Here is a 27,405-nt window from a genome sequence, read left to right as displayed (position 1 = left end):
GTCACAAAAGGATGAATACTGTTATGATTCCACCCATATATGGTATCTGGAGTAGTTAAATTCATAGAGACAGAAAACAGAACAGCAGTTGCCAGGGGCTGGGGTAGGGTGGCAGGGGGAACATGTGGCAGTGTTGTCTACTGAGTACAGAGTTTCAGTTTGAGAAGAGGAAAAGAGTTCTGGAGGTGGATGATGGTATGGTTGCACAACAATGTAAACGGAACTGTACACTTAAAAATAAGATGGTAGTTTTGTGTCATATATATCCTGCCCACAATTTTAAAAAGCAATTTAAAAAGGACCACTTGATCCCTTGTTCTTATTTATTATTAGATTGGCTCAGCTTTACGTCTCAGTAAAGGAAGCTCAGCCAAGAGCAGGATGTTGAGGAGATGGGATCTGGAAGAGCTGGTGAGAGGCAACAGTCCAAGGGGTAGTAGTTCTCTGGGCTGTGGGATGTGCTTTGAGAAAGGGCAAGTCTTGAGTTCCAACCTGACTGAGAGGGATAGCCTTGTGGAGTCCTCAGGAGCAAGAGGGGAATCTGAGTCCCTGACACCTTGAGAAGCTGCTTGCTGTCGCTGCTGCTAAGTCGCTTCAATCATGTCTGACTCTGTGCGACCCCATAGATGGTAGCCCACCAGGCTCCTCTGTCCCTGGGATTCTCCAGGCAAGAACACTGGAGTGGGTTGCCATTTCCTTCTCCAGAAGGTGATTGAGGGGGAAGGAAAACAGCAGCCTTTATGGACTTGCCTCTACTGAGGGCCGCCTGGGCAGTGCCCTCCTCTAGGGGAGTAAGACTACTACTGTTCAGGCTCCTAGCTTGTTTAGAAAACTCTCGCGCTGGAGGAAGGTAGAGCTGACACTGCGTGTCAAAGTCAAGGGTGGGTCTGAGGGTGGTGGAGCCATGCCCATGGCCCGTGACCCTCTCAGTCTTGTGCTTTCTTTAACTGAGCCAGCACCTCCTCCACCATCAGACCCTGGGAAAGGAAACTGCTTGGCCACAGAAAACAGCATTTGAACCCTCATTAATGAGAGAGACAGAATTGTTACACTAGTATGGGAACACTCAAGGAAGGAATAAATTTCATTTCCATGCATCTCTAGCTTGAGTCCCAAGCTCAACATATGCTATTTTTATCAAATACTTTGTATTCTGTGACATGCTTTGCCAACTTTCTATTATTAGACACATCAGAAAAAGTCCATGTTTGACTTCTCTTCCTTCTAACTTCTGCCTCCCCATTTGTGGGAGGGGTGGTGGCTTGGGTGGGGGCCCTGTCCTTTCAACAGAGGGTAAGTGACAAGGAGATGACAGCCATCTGAAAAGTCACCTTGCTGCCAAAGCGTCCAGGATATGGGCTCTGCCTCCTCTGCAAATGACATCTTGTCCTTGATTCACCCCAGCCCAGATGGCACAGCTGATGGGATAGGAAAACATATGTATTTTAGAGTATTTACAGCACCGTTTCTTGCCACCCCCACTTCCTATGAAGGAGGATTTAGTCTTGGCCAGCTAAGTTTTGGAGACTTTTCTTGTGCAGATTGTAGGAAAATAGAGGAGGGGCTCTGAACTGTGTGATGCTGTGGGTTCACTGAATAGTGAAATCACCTATTGGAGAAAGCAGAATAGATCAGAAGGTGAGAAGGGGGACGAGAGATAGGAGCCAGGGATTGCCTGAATTGGGAGGAATTAAGAGATAAATTAAGGGGAAATGGAGTAGCTGCTAGGTTGCTATGAGAAGAATTTGGGAGAGAGATGGGAGATTGTTCAGGAACGTTGTTGATATTATGATTGGAATCCATCCTCCCCTTGGCATTTTTAAGAGATTTCAGTAGAGACATAAAGTGGTTTTAAAGCTATTTTTTATATGAGGGCCTCAAGTTTATCTGGGTTTCCCTCGTGGCTCAGCTGGTAAAGAATCCACCTGCAATGTGGGAGACCTGGGTTCGATCCCTGGGTTAGGAAGAACCCCTGGAGAAGGGCAAGGCTACCCACTTCAGTATTCCGGTCTGGAGAATTCCATGGACTGTATAGCCCATAGAGTCCCGAAGAGTTGGACACAACTGAGCAACTTTCACTTTGATTAACTTATGGGCTTCCCTGATAGCTCAGTTGGTAAAGAATCTGCCTGCAATGCAGGAGACCCCTGTTCGATTCCTGGGTCAGAAAAATCCACTGGAGAAGGGATAGGCTACCTGCTCTAGTATTCTCGGGCTTCCCTTGTGGCTCAGCTGGCAAAGAATCCACCTGCAATGTGGGAGACCTGGGTTCAACCCCTGGATTGGGAACATTCCCTGGAGAAGGGAAAGGCTACCCACTCCAGTATTCTGGCTAGTCCATGGGGTCACAGAGTTGGACACGACTGAGCGACTTTCACAAGTTTATTCAAGGCAGCCTGGACTTCTGGAAGCTAGTGTTTAATGGTGCAGGAGAGCCACCCTTCACCCCACTTCTCCCATCTACACAGACTAAAGTCTAGCTATTTCAAACTGGTGTCCTATGGGCTGGGTTTGGACCCCAGATGGGTCTTGTTTGGCTCACTGAGAGTTAATTTTTTAACCACCGTTGAAAATTGGAATTTCACATTTAAAAAGTCTGCATTTCCTACTTCTCTTGAAAAGCAAAAAACTGGAAAATCTGCCAACATGAGACTTTCATTCCCCTAAAATAAAAATAGGTCCATGCTCTCTGGTTGACCTTAGTGCTCGCCATTCACATAATGTATGCACATGTACATACACATGGACACCTTCTTGAATTTATATTTCCTGCCATCTGATCACAGCAGACTAGATCACTGGGCTCTCCTTTCTTCCTGAGGACAATTAGAAAGTCTGGACCAAACAAGAATAAAATCAGCCTGAAGGCATCAAAGACAATAAGATAATGAAGAATCGCCAAACCAAGTTTTGGGAAAAGACAGCCATTCAAGGAGACAAGCCCAACAACTAGGGGCTCTTCCCCCTTGGGACATTTACTGCTTCAGGAAGAGACAGCTAAAAAGGTGAAAAGTTAAGCAGTACCTAGGCAATTTTGCATGTTGAATGGGACAAAAGGCAGAATCCAGTGCCCACCAAAGAACAGAGGGCACTGTAACTCCCCATTTTAGGCAAAGCCCCTGAAGGACTATACCTTAAGACTAGGCAAATCGGAACTAACCACAGATTTTGTAGAGCCTCAACCCAGCTTTCAATGATTTTAATTCTTTAAGTTGGGTTAAGGCTATCCCAAACTGTTAATATCCCCAGGCGTCTAGCAGAAGCAAATGTTAGGTACTCTCTGGAGGAAGATAACACCATAATGTCACATGTTACTTCTACTAGCAATTTTTCACATACAATTTCAGCATGAAAATATCCAGATACCTAGGGAAATAAGACAACACGAATGAGATCCAACAGAAACAACTACAATAGAAACAGTCCCAGAGAATTCCACTTTTGGAGTTACTGGACACAGACTTTGGAGATGTAAAAATACAGCAGAGAACTGTAAACTTAAAGGTGTGTGTGTGGGGGCCAATCTTGATTTGAAAAATAACCAAGTAGAAATTTAGAGTTAAAAAATACAATAACAAAAGTGAAGAGCTCGGTGGATGGCTTCAAAGCAGATTAGGCACAGTCACAAGGGAAAATGATGAACTGGGAAGTCAGTTAGAAGAAAACATCAGGATGAAACATAAACACAATGATGGGAAATACTGGGGAGGAAATAACAGATAAGGAAGATAAAGTGAAGACTGAAGTTCTAGAAAGAGATGACAGAGAACAAGGCAATAGCAATAATTTGAAGAGAAGATATTTGAGAAACTGCCAAAATTGACTAAAAGCTAGCCACAGTTTCCAGAATCCCTGGGAACCCCAAGCAGGACAAATAAAAAGAAAACTACAACTAGGTATCCTGCCAATGCAGGAGATGGGGGTTCAATCCCAGGTACAGGAAGATCCCCTGGAGAAGGAAATGGCAACCCACTCCATGTTCTTGCCTGATAAATCCCATGGACAGAGGAGCCTGGTGGGCTACAGTCCATGAGGTCACAAAAAAGTTATTACAACTTAGTAATTAAATAACAACACCACCTAGGTACATCATAGTAAAATATATGAAAACCAAAGACCAAAAAAAAATGTTAAAAGGAGTTATCATTACTTGAGAAAATGGAATAGACTGTTAGCTTACTTCTTGACAGAAACAATGGAAGCTAGGAATTAACAGAATTTAAGTATCTTTCAAGTGCTGAAAGAAAATAAATGCCAACCTAGAATTCCATGCCCAGTGAAAGTAGCCTCTAATAAGAAAGGTTAAGACATTTTCAGGATTCTTTAATAGCTGCAGATACTAAAGCGTCTTTAAGCAGAAGGAAGATGATTTAATATGATAGATATAGGTGCAGGAAGAAATGAGGAACAATGCAAAGGTTAATTTGAGGAAATTCAAATGAAGTAGACTCTACAAAACAACATGGCAACGTCCATTGGGGATTTAAAAAGTTAAAATATATAACAAATACACGTAGTAAGGAGGGAGGGACAAATGGAACTAAAATGTTCCAAAGTCCTTGTATTACTATGGAAGAAGACTGAAATGTTAACTAACATTGTTATTGTTGATGGTTAGTCGCTAAGCCACATCCAACTCTTTTACAACCCCATGGACTGCAGCATGCCAAGCTCCCCTGTCCATGGGATTTCCCAGGGAAGCATCCTTGAGTGGGTGGCCATTCATTGCCTTCCCAGGAGGTCATCCCGACCCCAGGAATGAACGCTTGTCTCCTGAACGGGCAGGCGAGTTTTTTACCACTGAGCCTGGGAAGCCCTGTTAATTAATATTAGACTTTGATAATCCAAGATAATATTGTGATTGCCATGATAATTTCAAAAGGGATAGTAAAAAAGTATATAGCTTGCAAGGTAACAGGGTGAAAAAATAGTATATTTAACCACTCCAAAGGCAAAAAAGAAAGAAGAATAAAAAGAATATAAAGCATGTGGGACAAATGAAAGCATTTAACAAGATGTAGATATGGACCCAAATATATCAATAATTACATTAAATATGAATGAACAAAATACTTCAATTATAAGCCAAAGAATACTGAACTGGATTTTAAAAATCTATATATTATTTATAAGAAACACATCTAAAATATTAATTTTAAAAATATTGAAAGGGTGGACAAAATACAAATATTAAACAAAATTATATTAATAGTACATATTAATGTAAGACAAAACATATTTTCAGGCCAAAAGCATTACTACAGCTAAAGAAGGATATATCAAATAATAAAAAGTTCAATTCATAAAGAAAATAGTGATTATAAATCCTGATTATAAAACTTGTACATCATATATTTTATGATGTAGCTTCAAAAAATATGTAGCTAAGATTGACAAAAACCACAAGAAGTGACCAGATAAAGAAGTAAGGATGTAGATTATTTGAACATGATCAGTAAACTTGATTTGGTACACTATTATGTATTATACAGCAATTATAGAATTCAGGTTCCCCAAGTATTTATAATCCGTGACCTTCCAAGCAAATTATAGGGCTAAAATTCTGTCTCATTTTATGTTAGGTGTGGCTGTAAGACTCATTTTGGCCAATGAAATGTGAGTAGGAGTAACTTCCAGGTGCTATTGTAATAGCAAACACCTCTCCCCTTTCCCTCCTGTAAGGGGAGGGTTAGAGTTCCTTCAGTTTGGACCCTCAATTGAGGATGACATGGAGAGAGCTGCCTAGCCAACCTACAAATGGACACGCTGATGTTGATGTGTGAGAACTAGACCTTTGTTACTTCATGTGTGTGCTTAGTTGCTCAGTTGTGTCCAACTCTGTGACCCCACGGATTGTATGGAGCCCACCAGACTCCTCTGCCCATGGGGTTTTCCAGGCAAGAATACTGGACTGGGTTGCCATTTCCTTCTCCAGGGGATCTTCCTGACTCAGGGATCAAACCAGCAACTCTCATGTCTCCTGTATTGCAAGCAGATTCTTTACCCGCTGAGCCATCATGGAAGCCCTTGTTACTTTAAGTCACTGAAATGTGGAGATTATTTATAAATGTCATGTAACCTGGTCTATCTGAACTAATACAAGTAGAAAAAGCAAAGGACTGTTTTACAGGCATAGAGGTAAGCCTGTTTGTACGAGTGTGATGTGATAAGTCCTGGCAAGTTCACCTGACTTAAGCTCTGGGGAGGTGGGGTGGGAACAGGGCTGGGGCAGGAAGAGCAGCTCCCAAGAAGGGCCCATGAAGACTGCCTGGTGGCAAGTTCTGAAGGACCTTGGATTAACAGTATGGAATAGATACTGTGCCGGAAGTTGATAGTAACTAAGAGGATGAACTAGGAAGAATCTAGCTGGTGTTAAAGGAGGGAATCAGGTAGGGAACTTTTCCCAATGAATATGTTAAACATTTTCCCCCACTTCCTCGAAATAGACATTTAAAAAATTTGGTGAGAATTTTCCCAGCAATTGCTTGTACAAGCAAACAGTCATATAAACCAATTTTTAAAAAAATCAAATCAACTACATTCAATCTGCTGTTCAGAAAAAATTTTCCAGTTAATATCTTCACGGTTATTTTCTGAGTCATCTCAAAGACATTTACCTCTTTTCTTTTTTTGGCTGCCCAGTATTCCACTGTATGGATGTACCAAATTATGAAGCTACTTCCCTGTTGACAGACATAGAGTTTCACCATTACCTTATTGCAGTGACCAGATTGTGAATAATATCCATAGATTTTTGTCTTTTTTTCTACAGGAAGCCAGACCAGTTTTGCCTACCATTTTAATAGTGAAAAGTTTAGGCTGGGTAACAGGAGCACTATCAGGCCATTGGAGGTGACAGTTTTGGTTAGGGAGTGCCTGGTATGCCTTGATTACACCCAGAAAAGTGTCTCAAACATAGTGGGTACCCAATGAGAACCTGTTGAATGAATGAATGGATGGATGGATGAATCCACATCCATGGTAGACACTTATTGGGCCTTCCCTGCCCTCTCAACATCACCACCACTGACTTTAGGGCCAGCCTGGACACTTTGTTGTGGGTGCTATCCTGAACATTGTAGCATGTTTAGCAGCATCCTTTGCCTCTACCCACTAGATGCCATGAGCACAGCCCAGCCGCAGCAACCAAAAATGTCTCCAAAAATTGCCAAAATTTCCCTGGGGAAAATTTGCTTCCACTGATTTTCAGTATGGACTGTTTTTAACTTATACGCAGAGTACATCATGAGAAATGCTGGACTGGAAGAAACACAAGCTGGATTCAAGATTGCCGGGAGAAATATCAATAACCTCAGATATGCAGATGACACCACCCTTATGGCAGAAAGTGAAGAGGAGCTAAAAAGCCTCTTGATGAAAGTGAAAGTGGAGAGTGAAAAAGTTGGCTTAAAGCTCAACATTCAGAAAATGAAGATCATGACATCCGGTCCCATAACTTCATGGGAAATAGATGGGGAAACAGTGGAAACAGTGTCAGACTTTATTTTGGGGGGCTCCAAAATCACTGCAGATGGTGACTGCAGCCATGAAATTAAAAGATGCTTACTCCTTGGAAGAAAAGTTATGACCAACCTAGATAGCATATTCAAAAGCAGAGACATTACGTTGCCAACAAAGGTCCGTCTAGTCAAGGCTATGGTTTTTCCTGTGGTCATGTATGGATCTCAGAGTTGGACTGTGAAGAAGGCTGAGTGCTGAAGAATTGATGCTTTTGAACTGTGGTGTTGGAGAAGACTCTTGAGAGTCCCTTGGACTGCAAGGAGATCCAACCAATCCATTCTGAAGGAGATCAGCCCTGGGATTTCTTTGGAAGGAATGATGCTAAAGCTGAAACTCTAGTACTTTGGCCACCTCATGCGAAGAGTTGACTCATTGGAAAAGACTGTGATGCTGGGAGGGATTGGGAGCAGGAGGAGAAGGGGACGACAGAGGATGAGAGGGTAGATGGCATCACTGACTCGATGGACCTGAGTCTGAGTGAACTCCGAGAGTTGGTGATGGACAGGGAGGCCTGGCGTGCTGCAATTCATGGGGTCGCAAAGAGTCGGACACGACGGAGTGACTGAACTGAACTGAAATGCCCTTTCTAAAAAACAACTGACTCGGCAAAGGTTGATCCTACTTCTTGACAATCCTGTCTCATTAAAATGCCCTTTCTTCCTGGATTTTCATATAGATTGCTGAATACCTTTTTCTGAGTTCAGACCTTATTCCTGACATCTTCACCATGAGTTAGATCAATCTTCATTATATAGTGTCATTATACATTGACATCATATACATATATATGTTATATACATTAATATATTAATGTATACATACAATAATGTTTATATATATATATGCATTATATACATATAATCCTCATTATACACTGTCTCATCACTGAATACCCTTCCTTGGAAGTACTTATCAAAGGTGAATCCTTACATTTATTTAAGAAATTACTAAATTAATCTGTTTCCCTTCACTCAACTCCCTATAGGGACTCATAAGTAAGAAGTTGGCATATCACATGTCAGTTCTTACTCACCATTTTTATATCTAGTGCCTAAAACAATGCCTGACACACAGTAGATGCTCGATGGGTATTGGATGGATGGGTGGAAGATGGATGGATGGATGGAGGGGTGGGTGGATAAGAGCAAATTATCAGTCAACAAGGGCCACCCTAGGCTACAACAGTCTTCATCCATTTTTGCCCCTGTGCCTTCTAAAGCAATTATGAAAAATTATGTTACCTATACTCACATTTAAAAATTGATGTTAAATGGTCACCACCAAGTTCATATGGAATTAAGATAATAATTTCCAGCATATTATAAACATTGGATTTAAAAAATTAAACTCTGATATAATTCTTTAAATGTACCTATTAATCTATTGTTATTATTTCTAATATCCTCTACAACTTTCACAGTACTCTCCTTCAAATTCAAGGGATGGAAAAGAAAAATCTGTGAAATTTAAAACTGCCTTAATTATTTATTGAAGGAAGTTGAGTTAAATTATTAAAGGAACCTTTTTGTCTGGGAACTTGGACCTGGAAATTTTCACATTTGGGGTTATGGCTCCTGAGTTAAGATTTGTGAAAAGTGAGGGGTATGCTTTCCAGTAAGGATAGGATTATTATGAACACAGACATTGTTTTCAGGCTAACCAGTTTTAGGAAAAGATACCTTATAAAATCTGGGAACCTGGAAACTGGTTCTCTAAAAATATTCCTTGGTGTGCCCATTGGAAAATCTTAGAGACCACCATCCTGGGGGTAATTAATACCAGTGGCCAGCAGAGGGAAGTATTGTACAAGCTGCTAGGCTCTATCTCCCTGGCTCTCAAGGTAGCAAAGAGAAAGGGCAATTCACCTTGGATGCAGTGGGGACCACAGCTTGGGCAGTCCAGCCCAGTCCTTTCTGGTGTCTTGTGTTTGCACAGTGAATTATTCATAGGAAACTGGCTCCACAGAGAATGGAGGCCCGAGACTCTCCATCCTGCACCTCGAGTCAGGGCCTAGGACTGTAAACTTTATCCTTTCTCCTCTTCAAGATCTGAGTTTGAGAAAAGAAACTGAGGAGTGAAGTCATGGATCTGAATCAAACGTGGGTTTTTGTTATTCTTATGAGATGAAAACAACAGTGAAATTTCAATGATTTATAGATTCAGGAGGCAGGGAGCAAACAAAGTGACTGAAAACGCCTGCTCTGGAGTCGGCCAATGGGGCTGGCATCTCTCTCCTTGGCAAGCTCACCTTCCTGGCCTCTGCTTCTCTGGCTGTCAGATGGGAACAGGATTACCTTCTCCACAGAGCTGTTGTGAGGATAAATGAGATAATGCTAGAAAAGAGCTCAGGATGGGAACGGCATTTTGCAAGGGCTCAAGAAATAACTGTGGTGATGGTGAAGATGATGATATGGAACTGGCATTTTGTCAGGAGTGAGCATTTCAGAGCTTCCCATTTGGGTCTGAAGAGGAAGAATCAGAAGGGAAAAAAACAAGCTATTTACATATTGTAAGTTTAACAAATCCAGGAGTTAGAAGCAGAAGCGCCAAAGGAAACAGGCAGAATCAGAGATTCAGAGTTACAGTCTCGCTCCTCCATATCACTCACAAGTGCCTTCCAGGGCTGAGGTCCCACCCAGTGCTGGTAACAGGGTCTCTGTGTCTACAGTACTGTGTAGATGATGGCTATACGTGTAGCCTCAGACATAGAAACAGTGACTTTGTCCTTGGATAGATCCTCTGTGAAACCTTAAAGGGTGGGGATGAATCGGTTGAAATAAAGTTAGTAATTTAGACTAACTGCTCAGATATATTAAAAGTAAGGTTCAGAGCAAGCCCTGCCTCCCCCTTCTGCTTTACATGGAGAAAGGTAGCAGGGACAGTTCAGAGAGAGGCATGGAGACAAGCTGGATGAGATAACTGTCCTTTCACCTGGCAGCTGTCCAGCCCCCAAATAGCTTTTGTGTTTGGTCCAAAAATAAGATCACATGAGAAGGGGAGAAATAAATACGCAAGTATTCGTCCTTGGGCTTTCTGTGGGTCCACTAGCCGCTCTAGTAGGGCCCCAGGAGAGTGGCTTCATGCCACACTCCGCTGCCTCTCTCCCCAGGCTCCGCAAGGCTGGGGAGACAACCTGGAACAGGGCGCGTGTGATGTGTGGTCGGCACGTAGCCCGCCTCTCGGGGCTCCCCTGAGCTCCATACACATCAGAGAGGGAGCAAGAGAGGACAAGCAGACCCAACCGTCTGGCCCCTACGGGGATAAGGGCATCGCCTCCTTTGGTGAAGGCCACTCCCTTCAGATGGAGGATGGGAACTCCTTTCTTCCTGCAGAGGCCTGCCTGCTGCAGTCCTGCTAGGACAGTGTGGACACCGTAGGCTGCCACAGCTGCTAGCACCCCAGAAAGAAAGCACCCCAGAGCCAAAGCAGAGGTGAGTACATTCGTTTCTCCAAGGGGCTCAGATTACTGTGGACTTTCTGCTTGACTTCAGGCTTTTGCTCTGCATGAATGCTCTCCCCCACCCTCTTCTCCCTGACTTCAGTCAGTGGCAGGCTCGAGTCTATGTGATGGATGCTCAACTGAAACATTCCTTGTACTCCCCTCTCTCATTCAGACACTAGCTAGATTCCGGAAAGAACTGGGTGAGTTGAATTCTTAGCAGGGAAGCAGGAAAGGGCTGCTACCAAGTGAATTATCTTTGCTGAGATTCAAGAAGATATTTCCCAGAAAATCATTAACAAATCCCATTACGGTAATGTTAATGCTTAGTGGTTTGTTTTGTTTTGTTTTTAAAAAGCTCTGCATCAAATAGGAAAAAAAAAGAAAAGAAAAAAGATGCCAGGTGATTCCTTGTGATTGGGCAAAAGGGAAGAACACAAATGAGATTGAAGAGCATCTGTAGAGTTTCCGTTCCCTTCACCTCCTCCCTATCTCCTGACGTCTTGGAACCCTGCAAAATACACTTAACAGATCCAAAAATTCTTCTCTTTGGAAAAAAGCAAGGGTTTGGGGGAGAACTCCTCTGTAAGCAGAGTCAAAGGAAAAAGAAGAAAGACATTGTTTCAGAGTCTTGTGTTCTCTGCCTAATGTCTCTGCCTCCTAAGCACGTGACGTGTACCTGGGCCTGTTTGGAGGTACAGAGAGATGTCTCCATCGCTTGCATGCACATACTGCTCTTCCTAGACACAGCTCTTGACTATGAATGCTATGCTAAGGGTAAGCCAACAAAATGCTGGTGGGAACAAGATAAATCCTTGAATAAATCAAAATTCTTTGAGTGACAACGGGCTGAAATCCAATTTGAAGAGACTTACACAAAAAAAGAAAGGGGTGGGTGGAAATGTTTTCCTCATGTAACTGAAATGGCCAGGGTTTTGATTTGGTGGAATCCAGGTGTTCAGATGATGGTATCCTGAATCTGTCTCTCTCCATTTCTTGCTTTCCATCCTTGTATCATTCCATTTCCAGGAAGACCCATCCATCACAGTAGAGGATGGCTGCCAGCAGCTCAGGGCTGACACCCTGCTGGTACAGCTGCCCTATAAGAATGGGTGCTGTCCTTTCCCAAGAGTTCTAGCTGGGATCTCATTTCACTAAACCAATGTGGGAACTGTGTCCAGCCGTGCCACAGGGGTATAGTCATTGCCACCCAAAACCAAATGACCTGAAAGCAATGAAAGGCTGGTCCCCAAAGACAAGAAGGGGTCTGGATGCAGGACGGCTAGGGTCAACAGTTACCACTTTGTACTGCTTTTTTGGTGACCATTCAGATTAAGAGCCAAAACTCCTCCAACACAGCCCCTCCTCTTTCCTCTCTCTTAAGAGTTCACAAAAGTGTATAAGTGACAGAAAGTGTCATAGAAAAGATAATTAATAGAACAGGTGACTAAAAGATCTCACGGTATGCCATCCCTAGAGACTCCTGAGAGTGGGAAAGACATTGGAAGGCTTGGCTCTGGCTCAGTCCCCAGACCACCCCCCATGCCCAGACCCACTGGACCCTCAACCTGGCTGTGCTCACAGGGGTCTCCCCTCCCCCTCCCCCACCCTTGTCCACTTCCGCCTCCTTCTGCTCTGCTCTGCTGATGGGAACCCATCTGGCCTCTCAAAGGCTGGCCTCTGCAGTGCCTTCCCTCCGACACCTCATCTGGCCCATCTGACCTTCTCTACTCCTCTCCTCTCCAAGCTGGGGCAGCACTGACCCTCAGCATTCCATCACTGTTTACCTGCTCTTTAAGAGCTGCACGTATCTTAGTTTCTCTCCCAACTTGAATTCTATATTCCTGGGGAAAATTAAGTTTCATCCCCAGCCCTACCTGCTGTGTCTAACACATATTGATGCTGCTGCTGCTGCTGCTAAGTCGCTTCAGTCGTGTCCGACTCTGTGCGACCCCATAGACGGCAGCCCACAAGGCTCCCCTTTCCCTGGGATTCTCCAGGCAAGAACACTGGAGTGGGTTGCCATTTCTTTCTCCAATGCATGAAAGTGAAAAGTGACAGTGAAGTCGCTCAGTCGTGTCCAACTCTTAGTGACCCCATGGACTGCAGCCTACCAGGCTCCTCGGTCCATGGGATTCTCCAGGCAAGAGGACTGGAGTGGGGTGCCACTGCCTTCTCTGCTAACACATATTAGGTGCTTCCAATTAGTAAAAATAAATAAAAATAAAAACAGCCTCCCTAAATAGCTTGGAGGGGCTTCCCTGGTGGCTCAGTTGGTAAAGAATCCACCTGCAGAGTGGGAGACCTAGGTTTGATCCCTGGGTTGGGAAGATCTCCTGCAGAAGAGAAAGGCTACCCACTCGAGTATTCTGGCCTGGAGAATTCCATGGACTGTATAGTCCGTTGGGTTGCAAAGAGTTGGACAAGACTGAGCAACCTTCACTTTGTCACTAAATAGCTTAGAGAGGATGGCTAGATTACTTGAGATCCTTAATTCTTAATTTGCAAGTAATATAATAACTATGACAAACATTGACAGAGCTCTGATAGACTAGAGACCCTATGGGCATCTTCTCAGTAAGTCCCCACAGTGACCCGGTGAAGTAAGTGCCAATATTATCCAGACATTTACTTTAGTCTCAGAGAACTTAGTCACTTGTCCTAGATCAGACAGCTAGTAAGTGGTGGTCTGGAAGTTAGAACCCAAGCAAGCCTGCCATCTTCTTTCCTATTAAACTCATCAATTCCCTGTTTATCCAATAGCACTTTCTGCTGCCTGATTTTAAAAAGTGAAGGGCACAGGCAATTGGTCAGAGACTATGAATAAGCTCAGATACTTTAGCCTCCTCTCCTGCCACCTGAGCTCCCAGTGCCTCTACAGGGGAGTCTTTATTAGACTGTATCCAGGGGTGCGGGGTCCTACCCCAGGGCCAACAAGAAAGTCAAGGGTACAGGAATTTTACAAAAGGAGGTACTTCTGGGACTCTGCAGAAAGCCAGGTACTTTTTGATTAAATGAGGTCTTTGATTAGAGTAGTCTCTGGGAAAATGTTAGCTGGAGGGTGGGCTTTAGAATTTGTTTGGTGATCTGGCTGCCCGTCACTGAGCATGGCCCTGACCTTTCTCCTGCCCTCTGAGCAGGGTGACCAAGCCAGGGCCTCCTGCAGAGGGTGGTCTGAAGGATTTAGAATGCAACCAAATTCAGATAGCAGAGGAAACCCAAATCTCAAGTAAACAGTATTTTTTTATACCATCTGTGCCTCTGCATTCACCCACTGGCCTCTGGGCTGATACCATCACCTGTGGTGCTGGGGAGCCCCTGCCTGGCTTGAGGGTATCTTGTTTCTCTGATACACAGGAACCTACTCCTGTGGGATAGTGTCTTCTCAAGAGCAGATCCTACTGGGTTTATGTCATTAATCCTCACAGTATCCCTGAGAGGATCAGAGAGCTGGCTTCCTCACAAGTGAGGCTCAGTGAGATGAAGTCACATCCCCAATTACACAGAAGCAAGGAGGGCTCAAACTCAGGGCAGAGGAGTTCAGAAGTCCTTAGGATACAAGCCTTCTTGCTTCCCCAAGTGATCATGATAGAACAAAGCTAAAACGAAAAGGATTATTTAAGTTAAGTAAAATGTTTTGGGTAAATCTTTAAGAGAAAAACCATTGCTAGACTCAAGAGAAATAGAAACATGTTCACATGAAAATGTGGACACCACACATTCACAGCACCATTACTCATGATATCTAAACAGAGGAAACAAGCCAAATACCCTTTAACTGATGGACAAAGGAATGGCATTCTGATAAATATGAATAGGCTACAATATGGATAAGCCTTAAAGACGTTATGCTTTTTAAGGAAAAGAAACCCATACTATATGATCCCATTTATACGAAATAGCCAGAACAGGAAAATCTATAGAGACAGAGAGTAGGCTGGTGGTTGTGTGGGCCTGGCGGGAGTGGGGGAGGGGATGACGAATGACTGCTAATGGGTATGAGGGTTTCTTTGGGGGATGACAAAAGTGTTCTAAATTAGACAGTGGAGATGGTTGCACCACTTTGGGAATATGCTAAAACCACTTAACTGCACACTTTAAATGGAGGAACTGCATGATATGTGAACTATCTCTCAATAAAATCTCTCTCTCAAAAAAAAACCAAACCATGCATGGCTAATGAAATAATTAACAAAGTGACAAAATGGCTTTGTTGAAGGATGTAGTCTAATCCTGTCTGCTCTGATAAGTTTATGTCTCGTCCCACTGAGCTTGGCTATAGGTCTCCCAGACAATTCAAGTGGAAAAAATATAGATGGAAAACATAAGATGCACAGATTTCTCTCCAGAATTTAGACTTGAAGGATCTTATTCTCCTCTTTCTTGTAAAGATCATTTTAAGTTTTATGGAATCAATCTCACTATATTTTTGTTTCTGGGTTTCAAAATATGCTTCAAAAAGCATTCTCCAACCTAAGATGGGAAACCTTATTACCTAATAATTTCCTCTAATGCTTTTCTCTAATGTTGCCCTCTAAGGTTTGTCTGATTACATTTAATAAACTTTTATTCATCAGGAATTTAACAAATTGAGGATCCAGGTTGTCTTTGTTCTGCCAAGTACATAGCCAATGATTAGATCAGGAGTTTTTAAATTTTAGATTAAAAGAGATTTGAGGCATCTTGTAACTTCCTGAAATTCAATATGAAAATGTGTGTGTGTGTGTGTGTTGTATATATTCCAATGCACTGAGGCCTAAGCCAAGTCAACAGCATAGTTGTTAAACAAATACAGGGGAGGCCTGAGTACTTACCCACAGGGAAAGTACTCTGTCACATGTCAAGCGAGAATCCCACCACCTTTGGCTTTGCGGCGTTACTAAGGCAAAGAACGATGACTGTCTCTCATTGGTTCCCCTGGGCCTGTAACACTTTAGGTTTCTAATCATCTGCTGACAAATGAATGGAGCTAATACATCACTTTAGCTGACAGAACTTGGAGCCCTCCTGTCACAAAGAATTGGAGGCTTATAGTCTAATAAATATAAATAAATGATAAACTGAAAATAAAACTGCCTTTCCAAAGAAAGTAGCAGATCCTTCTGTGCAGACTTGTGTATTCACATAATAAATGTATAAGCAACACCCACCGTGTACCAGGCACTGTGCAGACTAGTGGTTCTCAAAGTCTGGCCCATGGGCCGGCAGCCTCAGGATCACCTGGAGCTTGTCAGATATGCAAATTCCCAGGCCTACTCCAGTCCTTCTGAAGAGAAACTCTGGAGTTGAGGCCCAGTTATCTGTGACTGTGATGCACATTCAAACGTGAAAACTCTTGATCTAGGAACTGGAAATATAAGGGTGAACAGACAAAATCCCTGGCTCTTCTCATGGACATTTCATTTTAGTGTGTGTGTCAGGAGGACACACACATAAGTCAACAAATAACTGAACATGATAATTCTCAGATAGTAGTAAGATCTATGAAGAAAAAGAGAGATCTATGAGAGGCTAATTTAGAACAGGTGGTCAGGGAGGAGGGTCTGAAGTGAGACCAGAATGATAAGGAAGAGACAGCCATGTAAAGAATCGAGGGGCAGAAAAGAAATCCATGCACTTCAGGTGGAGGGAACAGGAAGTGTAAAGGCCCTGAGGCAGGACCAGACTTGGCTTGTATGAGGAGCAGGGAGGCTAGAGCACAGTGAGAAATGCATCAGGGATGGACCTGAAGATGCAAGTGGTTGACAGCAAGCTTAGCTTTTGTTCCTAGTGCCAGAGAAAGGCACTGGGCAGTTATGTTCAAATAGAAACACAATCCCATTTACCTTTTAGCAGGATTCCTCTGGAACTGTAGATGGTAAGGGCAGAAGCAGGGAAGTCAGCAAGGAGGTACTGCAACAAGCCAGGCAGGGAATACTGGCGCCTGGATAGACCAGACCTATATGCAAAGACCTAGTGTTAGGCGAAAAACAAACAATGCGGGACACTCTGCCCAGTAAATTGCTTTTAAACAAACACATTCAGGTGTATAAAGACATTTTTCCCCTCCAAGGATCCAGGAAAAAAGTGAACAATGATTATCTTTGCGAAGAAGGGGGTTAGTGCGGGTCATTTTGTACCTGTCTATATACTGTACATATTTATATAAATGCACAAAGCATTCCTTTTATTTAAAGATAAAATATTTTAAAATAAAATTGAAAAGCAGAGATCGAGGAAAACATTGACTAGGCAATGGATACCAGTATCAGAAAAAGAAAGCCGACTTCTCATGGGTGTGACCCTCTCCAAGCATCCTCTCCTGTAGTTGCTGAGCCAGGCCGATCAACTGGGACAAGTTCCTGCTCTTGGGTTACAGTGAGATTTGAGAAAGGCACCTTCTCACTTGAGAACCTCTAGACCCCGTTTCTGTCCTGTAGCTCTGGTTATGTTTGTGTCTGTTGGATCTCCTTGGGCAACTAATACAATTTCCTGTGAATGTCTGCTGTGTTTCCCTGTGCCCTGTTTGTCAAATTGCTTCCCTCCGTCATCTTGGCAGCTGGTTCACCAGGAGGCCAGCGTGCCCTTCATTTAATTGCATGATTGAGCATAAACAGAAGGAAATACTTTGCTGCGGGGAGAGAGAGGCAGGCAGCATCTGATTTCTCCTGTCAGCTGATTAGGATTTTTTGAGTCCAAACAAGGTCAAACGAGATTAGAAAGAAAATGCAGTGTCTGGTATGCATTTCATATAACTGCATTGTTCATGTAAACAGGATGAATGACAGGGAAACTTTAAAGCAAATATTGAACATCAGCCTCAAGACTCAAAGATAAGAAGCCAGGGCTTATGTGTTATGGCAGGAGAGAAGGAAAATGTATTTCCTGTGGACATTTGGAGTCCTGTTGAATCTATCATGCTCTGATTCCTCTTTCATTTTGGTGCAGTTAAAAAGTGATAGTTTTATGTCTGATTTTCAGAGGCGCTGAACACAGAATAAGAAAAAATTATAGAAATGCCACATTTTACTTTTCCTGTCCTTCCAAATCTCTTATAAGAGGTTTGGAACCACTTTCTGTAATAGCAACTGCTTAAGTGCTTGGTAGTAAGTCAATCTCTCAGGTCGGGGAAGGAAAAATCTCAGGTCCAGTACCAGCCACAACATTGTAGACATGGCTGACTCTGGCCAAGGCCACACCTCTGTGGATAAACCTACCAGACCTCTACTAGGACTTCTGTTGGTCCTCCAAATCTGTCATTTTCTTCTTTTCTCAGACCTACCCTCTGTAGTGCTAGTAAGTGCACATATAAAGTTTTAATTACTTCACAACCTTAAATGGTCTTAATGGCACTGAAAGAGGTCTAAGAGCTTTGAAGGAAGCTACGGTTTCTGTTACATACTCTCTATAGAATCTAGTGGCTTGTGAATGCTTAACAAGAGGCTTTGACAGCTGTTATTTCCGTGGACTATTTCCTAGTCCAGAGCTAGGAGGCTATTCTGAGGCCAGACTTTTAAACTAAGAAACCTCCCATTCTTTACCATGCTAAATAACAGAAGGGCCAGGAACTGTTAACATTTCATATCTCATGATTCCAAGCATCTGAATATACATTATTTAAAAGATAAATCTAGGTGTAGTATATATACACAATGGAATACTACAAAGCCATAAAAAAGAATGAAATAATGCCGTTTGCAGCAACATGGATGGAACTAGAAATTATCATTCTAAGTTGAATAAATCAGAAGGAGAAAGACAAATACCATATACCACTTATATGTGGAATCTAAAATGCGGCACAAATGAACCTATCTATTGGAGAAGGCAACGGCACCCACTCCAGTACTCTTGCCTGGAAAATCCCATGGACGGAGGAGCCTGGTGGGCTGCAGTCCATGGGGTCGCTAAGAGTCAGACACAACTGAGTGACTTCACTTTCACTTTTTTACTTTCATGCATTGGAGAAGGAAATGGCAAGCCACTCCAGTGTTCTTGCCTGGAGAATCCCAGGGATGGGGAAGCCTGGTGGGCTGCCGTCTATGGGGTCGCACAGAGTCAGACACAATTGAAGTGACTTAGCAGCAGCAGCAGCAGAACCTATCTAACAGAAACAGACTCACAGACATAGAGAATAGGCTTGTGGTTGCTATGGGGAAGGGGAGGTGGAAGAGGGATGGACTGGGAGATTGGAGTTGTAGCAAATGCAAACTATTATATATAGAATGGATAAACAACAAGTCCTATTGTATGGCACAGGGAACTATATTCAATATCCTATGATAAGCCATAATGAAAGGAATATGAAAAAGAATATATATATGTATATGTGTGTGTATATATATGTATATAAAATGGAATCACTTTGTTGTACAGCAGAAGTTAACAAATATTGTAAATTATACTTTAATAAATTTTAAAAAAAGATAAATCTACACACTTGACATGGAAATTGAAACAAATATGGAACTTGAGAGATGTTAAATTAAAACATTAAAAATTCAGTATTGAGAATTATGTTAAGTACTTTAAGGAACTGAGAAATCATGATTTCCCAGAATTTGGACAGGAACACTGCCAAACAACACCTGATAGTAGTAAATTAATTGGTTTATATCAGTAGCTAGGGATTGCATTTGCCTATATCTGCCTAGGAGATGTGTGTTTTTTTTGGCTTTTTTTTTTCCTTAAGAGCATTTGACAACTAGATGTAATGAAGAAACAGCACTAAAATAATGACTTACACTTGCATTACTGGTGTTCGAGGTGTTGTCACACATTTGGGCACATTTGATTGTCACCATAATCACAGGAGCTTGCAGGGAAGATTTAGGGTGCTTCCTAACTTTACCACCTATCATTCCATGTGGCTAAGAACAGCTCACATGCACTCTGGAAGCAGCAAAACAATTCTCCAACATTAAGAAGATGACTGTCTAAACTATCTTCATCTATGATCTGGAAGGTCCTTTGGAATTGTGCAGATGCTTAAGAAGATTACTATTTTTTTTTTAAAGCAAATTTTAAATTTTGTCAAAAGGACCTTTGACAGTTCATTGAGGTTCCTGTTAATAAAGTTGAGAAAAATCAATTATTCCTGTACCTCTCAAGTTCCGTTTAGCAGAGCTGTGCTTCATCCATTATCAGAGTTATGTTTGTCTGTGCTTCTAATTCTTTGTCACAGGAGGTGAGCTTTTCTGAACTCCTTCCTTCAGAGGCACATGAAGTTTCCCTGATGACTTTGGAGAACAGTTTTCCATCTCCACCTTCCCAGAGGAGGGAGAAACCAGCGAATATATTTCTAGTTCCAACAGGTCAATCTGTACCTCCTATCTGAATCACCAGGTGGGCAGGCTTGTATGCGTGTACGCACATACACACACACTCTCTTTCTCAGTGACACCTCCCAGGCTCAAATGCCTGCATCAGGAATAGGACTCTTTGTCAATTATAGGAAACTATTAATCATGTTTCCATTTGGTCTCTTCAGAGATACCTCCTGATCCATAGCCTTTCAGTCCAAATTCATTCCTCATGTTGTAGCCAAAAGTCATTCGTACAAGCAGCTTCCCCTCTTCCTTACCCCATCCTGGCCAGGGGCACAAAGATGATGCCCGTGGTCCACTGAAGAAACCCCACCTGATGATTTGCTTAGTTCAGCAGGGACAGGTTTGACCACTGGTGAGAAAGGGCAGAAATATTCTCTCTGCAGCCCCTCCCCAGCTCTAAACTGCATGGCCATTGCCTCGAGTGGCTTTGCAAAACAGGAACAGACAGACAGACAGACAGACAGACATCTACACACTGTGCAGAGGTGCCAGAAGTCAGAACAGAAAAGGATTCCTTTTCATCCAGCTGTCTTCTGATTGCAGAGGAGTGTCTCTGAGCCATGACCTGCTGTTTCCCTGCCAACTGAGGCCTCAAAATAAACAGGAATCTGCCCAGACGGGCTAGTAGTCCATTCAGTGCAGCCATTTGCCCCAAGACAAACCATGTTAAAATAACACCCAGGAGAGCTGCCGCCACTGTCTGCTGTCTCTGCCTCCCTTCCCCGCTGGCCACAAGCTCTGTGTCCCTGGGCCTGCTGTTGGCTGCCCAAGGCTAGTGGTACTCCGTGTGCACCCCGGTAGGCAGGGTCGGTGCAGGCAGCTGTCTAAAGGCAGGTCCCCTCTGCCGATCCAAACGGGGCTGGAGAGAGACCTACAGGCTGCACGCTCAGCCCCCTGGCTGCCTCCCTGCTTCCCACACAGCCCTGCAGGACTGGGAGCCGGCTCTGGAGTACGGTGTTTGGAGGCGGACCAGCAACCTGATGTACATGCCACGGCCCGTCCCCTCTCCCCACACAGAGCTGCAGTCACCGGGAGGTGCTGAGAGCCAGCCTGGGGCTGCTGGAGAAGCAGTCGCAGCACACTGACAGTGACAACGCAGGGCGGATGAGACTGAGAGGATCCTCTTTCCCTTCGACTGGAGAGGAAAAGCCCTCAGCCTGCGAGCTGTTCAGGTAGGAATCAGGGTTTCTACTCTTGGGAGCGGAGAGCAGGTTATATACATCCAGTGCTGAGGTAGAGAGAGAGAGAGAGTGTGTGTGTGTGTGTGTGTCTGTCTGTCTGTCTGAGTGCAAATATAAGGCTTCTTGGGGGAAAAAAAAAAAGAAAGGCTGGCTAACATCACAGACATGTGAAAAATAGCACCTGGAGTGCAGAGCCTGTGAGAATAATCGTGCAGCATTCCTCCTGTATCTTCATCCCCCACTGCCGGCCATGAGGACCAGAGGGAGCAGAAGGCTCTCATTCACTAAAACCTTTGTGGTTTGGCAGGACTCTGGGGCTGTACTGAGCATGGCTAGCATTATTTTGCTTGTCATACTCACCCTCTTAAGTAGCCTGGAAATTCAGCCGTCTTAGCAACCCTGTCTACTGGGTGGGCACCTTAGAATTAGTCAACATCTTGATATAAATGTTAGGCTGAAGTATGCAATTATCTGAGTATGCTTGAGAGGGTGGGATTCCAATGGCCCTGCTGGTCACCTGGATTACTTCCTACCATCTTTCTAATCTCTGAAAATCACACTGTCATCTCAGTGCTCCTCCAGATAGGCACCGGCAGAGAGGGAACGGGAATGGCTAGCCACTGGGCACATTCTCTGGCACTGATGCTATCCATACCCACATCACTATTACATGCTGAAAGTATGCAAGGCTTCTAGATAGAACATTCCAAAAATCCAGACCTAAAAAAAATCAAGGACCCATTTTTCGAGAGGGCACACACCTATCTAATCAGGTGCAAGAGCTCACTCTGTGCTCTCTCAAGTTGTTTAAATCCACCCCCACCTTCCTGCTGTGGTGACTAGTACTCTCCCTTTCATTTGCTCTAGGGACACAATTGTTCATGATTTAGCTCCACGAACACTGGTGGGTGGACACAAGCATCCGGGTTCTGACTGAGGGTGACCCAGCCCAGTGGTGGCAAAGGGTTCGAGAGAAATCAGCTGGCTGAGTGGTGTCTAGCAAAGTGGCTGTCTGGGTGAATGAATGTGGATTTTGGTGGAGACTGTGATTCACAGTCACAAACTTCCTTTGTTTTCTTTGTGTTGGTCATTGAGGGCTCTCAAGGAAATTCCCCTTTTGAGATCATGTATCTGAAGGCAAATTTGCCAGATCTGCTGCTAAGGGCAATGGGTAAACTCAGGGAAACTGTTTTCTATTGATGCTGCCTTTTTAGCATGAAGAAAAGGATTTGCTGTAGTGTTATATCAAAAGCAAAGTTAACACAAAATAAGTTAGGGAGAAGACACTGAGTTACTTATAAACTTCCTCCCAGACCTGGTGTGCACATATGCATATACACCTTGCCAGCTTCCAAAAAGGATTCAAGGAGGAAGTATCCAGTTGATTAAGTGGCTTGATTTCACAGGCAGGCAGCACAAACTCTGATGATGATATTTCCATCGTGACAGTGGACAGACACCTATACGCTCCATCTACATCCAGAGAAGGGATGTCTGATGCCAGGACAGAGATGTGTTTGCTTACTCTGCTGATGTGCATTCTGTGGATCCTGAATAAACGGTTAAGGATTGTGGAGCTGCCACCCCACTGCACCAGCTTCCAGCAGTCAGGGACCATGCAGAGGGGAAGGCACACCCCTTCCACGTCATCAAATAGGCACTGCTTGGCTAATGAAATACTCCTTGATTTAAGCTACTGGAAAAATAGTCTGCAGCCATTCGGGCTACAGATATACCCTGTTTTAGGTAAATCTAACAACTATCCATGACATATAAAGTATAGGTAATTACTATTTTTCCTTAAGAAAAGTATCACTCATCAAGTTCATCAAATACTGTGGCAAGGTGTCCCATGGGACTGGATCCAGCCTATCCAACCATAGAGAAAGGCGGGGACTTAACTGGGTGGGCAGGTAAGAGCGAATGAACCTGGGCTGACAGGATGTCCAGTTCAGCTGGGAGGTAAAGGAGTCCGGGGTACAGGAACAAAGACAAGCATCTGGCTTACAGCAGGAGAAGAGGGAAGTGGGGGAGGGTAATTACCTTGATTCCTAAATGTTACCACTTAAGAGAGGCCAGAAACTCTGGTACTTTGGCCACCTCATGCGAAGAGTTGACTCATTGGAAAAGACTCTGATGCTGGGAGGGACTGCGGGCCAGAGGAGAAGGGGATGACAGAGGATGAGATGGCTGGATGGCATCACCAACTTGATGGACATGAGTTTGAGTGAACTCCGGGAGTCGGTGATGGACAGGGAGGCCTGGCATGCTGCAATTCATGGGGTCACGAAGAGTTGGACACGACTGAGTGACTGAACTGAACTGAACTGAAGAGAGGCCAGCAGAACAGTGGTTAAGAACATAGACTCTGCAGGTAGGAAGAAGCCAGGGTTAAAATTCAGACTCTGACACTTACTAGTCCTGTGACCTTGTGCCTTAGTCTTCACATCTATAAAATGGGGGAATAAAGTACTAGCCTTATAATTGAAAGGCTCAAATAAGTAAATGCTCTTAGCTCAGTGGCTGGTTTATAGTGAGCAAAATTTAAGTATCTGTTGTTGTTATTATTATTATTGAAAGGTGAGTTCTGAAAAGGCTGCTCACAAGTCCATTTGTTCCAAGGTCCAAGTGAATCTCTGTGTGACCATCAGTGCCACCTTCTGGGCAACATGGAGATGCTTTTGCTTCGTGTGATGTTTTGCTTACATTTCTGAGCTTTTAGAATAGAGAGAATAGCATTGAAACATGTATATTATCATATGTGAACCAGATTGCCAGTCCAGGTTCGATGCATGAGACAGGGTACTCAGGGCTGGTGTACCGGGATGACCCAGAGGGATGGGATGGGGAGGAAGGTAGGAGAGGGGTTCAGGATGGGGAACACATGTAAACCCATGGCTGATTCATGTCAGTGTATGGCAAAAACTACTACAATATTGTAAAGTAATTAGCCTCCAATTAAAATAAATTTTAAAAAATAGAGGAGCTTCTGTGCTGGTGGCCAGCATTTCTTGAGCCTTTACATGAGCCAGGCACCATTCTTGACTCTGTATGTGACCTTGCCAGATTCTAGTAACAGCTCCGTGAAGCGGGGCTCTCCTGGCTGCAGGAATTGAGCCTGGTGGGTTTGGCCATTTGCCTATGGTCACACAGTTAAAAAGTGGCAGAGCCGAACTTTCACCTAGGCTGTGCTCCTAACTGCTGCGTCATCTCCATTTTGGGGGATCATTGGAGGTGTTCTGAGAGGCAGGTAGAGTTTGGTGACAGATGGACTTCAGGAAAAGATGATTCTTGAAGGCCCTAGAAAGTAGGCCAGGATTTGGAAGCTCTGTCAAGAGACAGCAAGACCCTGGATTGGACTGGAGATAGAATCTCAGCCTTGAGGACTCATGACCTTGGGCCTGGGTGTTTAGGAATAAGACATGAATGCAGGCCCTGGGGGACAAGGTGGGGCACAGGCTTTCCTGCAAGAGGATGGTACCAAGAAGAGAAAAAATGGTGCCTAACAACAGAGACAAGGACACAGCAAGGGTGCTGGGCCACAGCTCTTGACAAACCTCCAGCCTAAGATCAGAGGTCATCTTGAGCTAAGCCTAAGGTGAAGACTAGGTGACTCCAGCCATGGAGAGAGGAGGAATGGGCAATAAAGAACTTAGCATCTGGACACAGTCAAGTTTATAGTGATGCAAAAGGCTTGATTTGCTAATGTAATCTCTCTAAATTGAATGTTCAAAACATGACACAGAGATTTGTTTTATGCATAGTTGCTCAAGCCCACCTCTCTGACTTTACTTAAGGAATGATGGTGATGGGAAGGTATGCCTATCTTGTACCAGAGCTGTGTAGATGTGGGGATTACTGATGGACAAGACTCACCCTTGCTGCTCCAGAACCCGTGGTCTGGCCCAGGCATTTTCAAACTTTAATGTGCCAAAGAAAAACATGGGAGCTTGTTTAAAACACCAGATTCATGGAGAACAGATTTTTGGTTGCTAAAGGGAAGCTGAGCGCCAAAGAGTTGATATTTTTGGAACAGAGGTGTTGGAGAAGACTCTTCAGAGTCCCTTGGACTGCAAGGAGATCCAACCAGTCCATCCTAAGGGAAATCAGTCCTGAATATTCATTGGAAGGACTAATGTTGAAGCTGAAACTCCAATACTTTGGCCACCTGATGCAAAGAACTGACTCATTGGAAAAGACCCTGATTCTGGGAAAGATTGCAGGCAGGAGGAGAAGGGGACGACAGAGGATGAGATGGTTGGATGGCATCACCAACTCAATGGGCATGAGTTTGAGTAAACTCTGGAAGTTGGTGATGGACAGGGAGGCCTGGCGTGCTGCAGTCCATGGGGTCACAAAGAGTCGGACACGAATGAGCAACTGAACTGAACTGAAAGGAAAGGGGGAGGAGGAATGGAATGGGAGTTTGGGATTAGCGAATGCCAACCAGTATATATAGAATGGATAAACAAGGTCTTACTATATATATATATATATATAGCACAGGGAACTATATTCAATGCCCTGTGATAAGCCATAATGGAAGAGACTGTTTTAAAAATGTATATACACATATAACTGAATCATTCTGCTGTACAGAAGAAATTAACACATGATAAATCAACTATATTCAAAAATAATTAATAATAATAATAATAAAACCTGTTGGACTTCTCTGGTGGGGCAGCAGATAAGATTTCACCTGCCAGTGCAAGAAACATGGGTTCGATCTCTGCCCCAGGAAGAAACCACAGGCCGTGGCGCACCTAAGCCCGTGAGCCACAACTACTGAGTCCGTGCACCACAACTACTGAAGCTCATGCACCTGGAGCCTGTGACCCGCAACAAGAGGAGACACCTCAGTGAGAAGCCTGTGCACCACAAGGAAGAGTAGCCCTCACTCCCGGTAACTAGAGAAAGCCCATGCAAAGCAACAAAGACATGGAGCAGCCAGAAATTAATTTTAAAATGTTAAAACATCAGGTTCCTGGGAACTACCCACGTAAGTACTGACGTAGCTGGGTTCAAGAGGGGCCCAGGATTCTGCATTTCCTGGGTAGGGCCCAGCTGGTTCTGATGCCTCCAGTTAACAGTTCACAGCTGAAGAAGCCCAGGGCTTCTTCAGTTGGTCTGGTTCCCTGTCTTCTTTGCTTTTAATGAGAACAGAGTCATGTGGCCTGAATCAGTGGCGATTAGCCTCTTTTTTGACTTGGCCTTCTTCCTGAACCACCGTTTTACTTAGGCTAAACCTGCACTGTGGGAACAGTGTAGCATCCCACCTACTGCTACTAAGTTATCGGGTGTTGGGCACAGTGCTAAGCCCTTCACAACCATCCCATAAGTTAGGTTCTGTTATTATCACATTTCACTAGTGAGGGTAAAGACCTCACTGCTGGTATGTGGCAGATCCCGGATAGGATCCCAGGCCCCACAGATCTCCATAGCATAGCCATGGAGCCTCTCACAAATATGTGAGGGTAGTTTTAGCTCTTTGTCCGTTCAACCCTCTTTTCTCACCCTTCAGTGTCTTTCTCCTCTTCATATTCCTATCTTGTCCTCCCCTATCCTGAGACTCCCACATAATTTCTTCAGAAGATGATGTATCCTTGTTGTTCCCTATTTTTATCTCATTCAATAAGCCAAAAAGGGTGGGGGCAATGGGTAGTTGGAAGGTAGTAGTTATGGGTTAAACTGTGTCCCCCCTCACATCTGTAGGTGGAAGTCCTAACATTTCAGAATGTGACCTTATTTGGAGACAGTGTCTTGACAGAGGTCATCAAGTTTAAATGAGGTCATTAGGGTGGATCCTAATCCAGTATGACTGGTCTCCTTTTAAAAAGGGGAAATTAAGCCATAGTGACACACACAGAGGGAAAAGGACATGACAAGACACAAGGAGAAGACAGCCATCTACATGTCAAGAAGGCCTGGACCACATCCTTTCCTCACAGCGCTC

At 43.8% G+C, this 27,405-nt stretch overlaps 1 protein-coding gene across 2 annotated transcripts in view; it reads left to right on the top strand.

Annotated features, from left to right (window-relative positions):
* The first annotated feature begins 10,570 nt into the window (after positions 1–10,570).
* Positions 10,571–27,405, top strand: part of FGF1 (fibroblast growth factor 1) — a 117,612-nt gene continuing 100,777 nt past the window's right edge. The window contains exons 1-2 of one of the 2 annotated variants that reach the window (XM_052643253.1): positions 10,571–10,952; positions 21,286–21,440. The gene's annotated coding sequence lies outside the window, so the exon portion shown is untranslated. The remainder of the gene's footprint in view (positions 10,953–21,285; positions 21,441–27,405) is intronic. The other variant, XM_052643255.1, reaches the window with a different exon arrangement.

Source organism: Budorcas taxicolor, chromosome 7 (assembly GCF_023091745.1).
Source record: "Budorcas taxicolor isolate Tak-1 chromosome 7, Takin1.1, whole genome shotgun sequence".
NCBI classification, from domain to species: Eukaryota; Metazoa; Chordata; class Mammalia; order Artiodactyla; family Bovidae; genus Budorcas; species Budorcas taxicolor.
This window is presented reverse-complemented; position numbering and strand designations above follow the sequence as displayed.